At 40.3% G+C, this 4,458-nt stretch overlaps 1 pseudogene; it reads right to left on the reverse strand.

Annotated features, from left to right (window-relative positions):
• Positions 1 to 1,308: 1,308 nt before the first annotated feature.
• Positions 1,309 to 1,392, reverse strand: LOC119296432 (annotated as a pseudogene).
• Between the last annotated feature and the right edge of the window lie 3,066 nt (positions 1,393 to 4,458).

Raw genomic sequence — 4,458 nt, forward strand, 5'->3', positions numbered from 1 at the left:
CCAAATAGTATTTGTTTCATTTATGATGTATCCGGAATTAATGATCTGATCCTCAAAAATACAATAAATAATCAACATTCCCAATATTTCAATCACATAAATTTTCACAAATGGCGACCAAAATGAGTATATTATATATATTACAATCATGCGATAGTTCACATCATCTAGGAATTTAGAACACCCAGGAATATCTTTGAAGTAAACACCCAGGAACACCCAGGAAAATAAAACACCCAAGAAGATAAAACTAGCTACAAAGATGAAGTGTTCCCTTCTTCGAACTTCTTCAGCCTAGAGCTCCTGTAGAAGACAGGAAATTATGTTATCATGGCTGCCAATGAAAGCAATATCTTCCTACAAAGAACAACTAGGAAAAGAATAATTAACAGATACACAAGCAGCTAGGAGCATGGATAACAGTAGTATACTGCTGCTGAGGCATTAGTATGGATAACGGAATAATGAAGTATGGATAACAATAGAAACACTAGTATACTGCTGCTGAGGCATTAGTATAATGAACAGAACTTCCTGAAGTATACTGCTGCTGCTGAAGTATGCAGTTGCTGTTGCTGAGTTTGCATCAGTTTAGAAATCTTATAGAATAATTTGTTTATGCCAGGAATGCATCAGTTTGCATCAGTTTGTACAATACTAGAAAGGGCAAATAAAACAACAGAATTGCATAGGACAAATAAAACGTGTTAACCTGTTGTTGTTCTACACTTCAACATGGATAATAAATCTAATAGCGATGGTTGGCGTCATCCTTGCGTTGGCTAGTTAAAACTAAGAGCAGCAGAGCAGATATGTTTATTATGCAGACAAACAGGGGTGCTCCTGTTGGGTTGCAACATGAAAGAGCTAGGTTTATTACTGCTAAAAAATACTTAGCGGCCACAAAAAATTACTATCAAAGGAATGGCAACGAATTTAAGGGTTTATTTTTGGCAAAATATCCAAGGTTCATAAATGCAAAAATGCAAAAAACGCCGATCTACTGTAGTTGTTTAACCGTCACCACACTAACGAACATGTGTTCAAGAGAGCCGTTTGATCCAAAGAATTGAAGAAAAATAAATGAAAGAGAAATGTTTCAATTCTATTCAGAAGTATAGTCCAAGCTATATCTGACTTCTGATGAAATGCATAGGTCCAGCTGATGACTACACAACAGCAACTACTTCAGACATTGTCTGGAGAAATGCTTATCTTTTTTATCCTTCAACAACGTAAAAAGAAATGACAACACAGCAACAACAACAATAGAATCTCACCCAACTAATATACTAGAACTAGATCAACCAAGCATCAGTTTTAAAAAGCTCGGTTTAAGATACTTCAACAGCGTAAAATCTCAGTAGCATCTCCTTATAACATCATATGCTCAACAGCATCTCCTTCTAACATCATTTGCTCAGCTGACAAACGATTCAAATGCAACTCCTCTACATTACATCACACCAACACACATAGCTGCTTCTCTAGATGAGGAACAAAAAAGTTGATGGCATGCTAGGCATCAGTTTTAAAAAGCTCAATTTAGATCATCAAAGACCGGAAAGGATGCATCGGTCTAAATGTTTCACATCCGCTGCCCAGCACAACATCATCATCGTCATGGAAATTCCCTAAACAGTCAGTTATCCACAAAAACATAGTGACCCACATCACCAATGAGATATTGTGAGAATGCAAGGACCAGATACTATGCAGAGCTACTAAGCAAATGGGATCGGGCAGAAGGGCAAAGAGAGGGAGGTGGCTACCTTCTCCACATGGGAACTTCTTGGTGGTGATGTTGAGCAGCATCCTGACAGGGCCCTTGAACTTTTAGTTGCTTCTCCTTGGTGCCCTTCACCAGATCCGAGGTCACTGTTCATCACACGCACGCACAAATGCATCAGACCGGAGACGCACAAATCCAGCCTCATCCAACCAAGCACTAACAAACAACATGAATGATACTAACATAAGCCATACAGTAGCCTTGGAAGTGTGCAGTGAATTTGGACAGGAGTACATACATACAACACAGTAGAAACCTCAAGAATCATTGTGTGGAATACAATGAGGAATGTTTGTTGGGTCGAGGATGGGTCAGGTGCCCTTGATCACGACGACAAGGCAGCCCACGCTGTTGATGCAGTAGTTGCTCACACTACCCAAGAACATCATGTTCAACCAAAGGAACCGGATCAACTTGTTTATTTCATACACGAAAGGTGATGCCTATCATACAAGCAGGTAGACAACTGTCCTAGAAACTTCATGATATAAATAGATTACAATATGAACTCCCCAAAAAAATCGCTAAATGAACTGATCTAGAAGGTTACTACAGTGCTACTACATGGCTGCACTAAAGAATGTGAAGATGCAGTTCTAGATACATAGGATTTGGATCAATTTTGGTTGTACACAATTGAGTTCTTCACTATGACCGTCAGAGATTTCCATGAAGCAATGCAAGTCGGTTTTCAGTAGCTACTACTAAGACAGACTGACTGAATAGTTCTATCCGCGACATTCAGTTCTATGGAAATAAAAATGCTATGCCAAGGCGCAAATGCGCTATAGATAAAGGGAAATTTATCTATAAACATGGAGTCTCATGTCTGCAACAGCAGATGTAACACATAATTCACACTGTATCAGATTCATACGCAAAATGATGTTTATATAGTAGCACATTTCTCTGATAACCCAGTTTTTCCGAAATATTATAGTGTGTCTCAGTAAACACGGATGATATCTGCAGTCGAATTTGGAACGAACAAATTTAACTACAGTCTACAAGTGTTGTACTGGCAAGAAAACTAATTTCAGAAACCGCAATTTCGTTTACAGTTCGTATTTGTGTTAGGAAGCAAGCCAGCACCAAAACAATCAGAAATTTAGATCACCAAAGCGTAGAAGATAGTGCTGGTATTTCAGTTACCTCTTGACAAGGCCGAAAGCACGGCACCCCATTCTTCAGAGCTAAATGTTTAAGAAGTTTGATATAAATTGTGAATAGAACAATTCTTCAGAGCTAAATGTGCAACGAGCTACTGAATGTTATCTCTTTGGAGGGTTACTATTCTTAGTTTTGAGAAGCCAAGACAACAGCAAGCTTATAATCAACCCAAGATGACAGCAAGTCCAAGATCTTATGGCAAAAGCAGAAACACCATCATAAGATTTACCACACAGAACATAGGAGATAAGCAGAGGGGAGGAATCAGTGGGATAACTTACAGGAGAGAAGCCTACGGTGAGGACAGCCAAGGCGATGGACCACCTCCCCTTGCAGTCGGCCTTGTAGTCAATCCACCTCCCCAAGCGCATGACGACGGCCTCCCACTCAGCGACCTGCTTGGTGACGATGCTCGAGCTCGAGCACCTACTTGTACCTTTTTCCAAGTCATAACAAAAAGAATCATAATATCCTTTTTCCAAGGACGATGAGGTTAGAAAATAAAAGGAATAACACGACCAAGGTTGAAGCTCATGTACAAAACCTGAATAAAGCTCGGGTGCAGAATCGAGATTTATTTAGTATTGTTGGCTAAATCAAGCGAATCAACTAAGTTGCAACTTCAAGTTCCATAATGATTTATGTCCCCAATAACATTCATATTTTACTTATCTACAAGATTACAGTTGTTGCAGACAATTCCCAACACCTAGCAGTTTTAGACTTCAGCAGATTCAGTTAACTATTTTTCAGACTACAACAATTTCAGTGAACTGTTTTAACACCTAACACTTTCAAACTTCAACAGATTCGGACTAGAGCAATTTCAGTAAGACAAGTAGATTAACACCTATCAGTTTCAAACTTCAATGGATTCAGACTAGAGCAAAATGTAATGCTCCTACAGAATGTTTTACATTTTCAAATAATGTCAACCTAAAGCTAGAAATGTCGGGGCAGTAAAAGATGAAACCTCCCGGCTACAAGTTTCGCACACAGCAGTGAACTCCCCAACACAACACTTATCACTTATGCTCTCTAACAATCAGATAGCAGGAACACCTTCCTATCTTTTTATGTCGAGACCTTATGTTGGACAACTTGCACATCAATCAACTATTCATTGTTCTGTTTTATCCTACGAGGCTAGTAGGTGCCGTTTAGCAGCACAGAGCGGCAGCTTTACCAGAGTTTTGATTTAGCCCAAGCTTCCCCTAATCTAAAGCCAACTCTTTGTTCTGACGCTGTACCCATTGCTACAGCACACGGTTCACCGGACGCCCATGCTACGCAGGAGCAAACCATTGGTCGATAAGGTACGATAGCACGACCAGTCAGCCAGTGAGGGCCGGGCGTGGCACGAGGCTGGCTAATAAGCCGAAGGAGATACCGGGGGCGAAGAAGGTCGTCGGGAATCAGGTCTCTCGCCCTTGTAGAAAAGAATACGAAGGAGGGGCGGCGATTTGGTACCTGTAGACGAAGTCGCGGAGCCTGGG

This window comes from Triticum dicoccoides, chromosome 4B, assembly GCF_002162155.2.
Source record: "Triticum dicoccoides isolate Atlit2015 ecotype Zavitan chromosome 4B, WEW_v2.0, whole genome shotgun sequence".
Classification (NCBI taxonomy): domain Eukaryota; kingdom Viridiplantae; phylum Streptophyta; class Magnoliopsida; order Poales; family Poaceae; genus Triticum; species Triticum dicoccoides.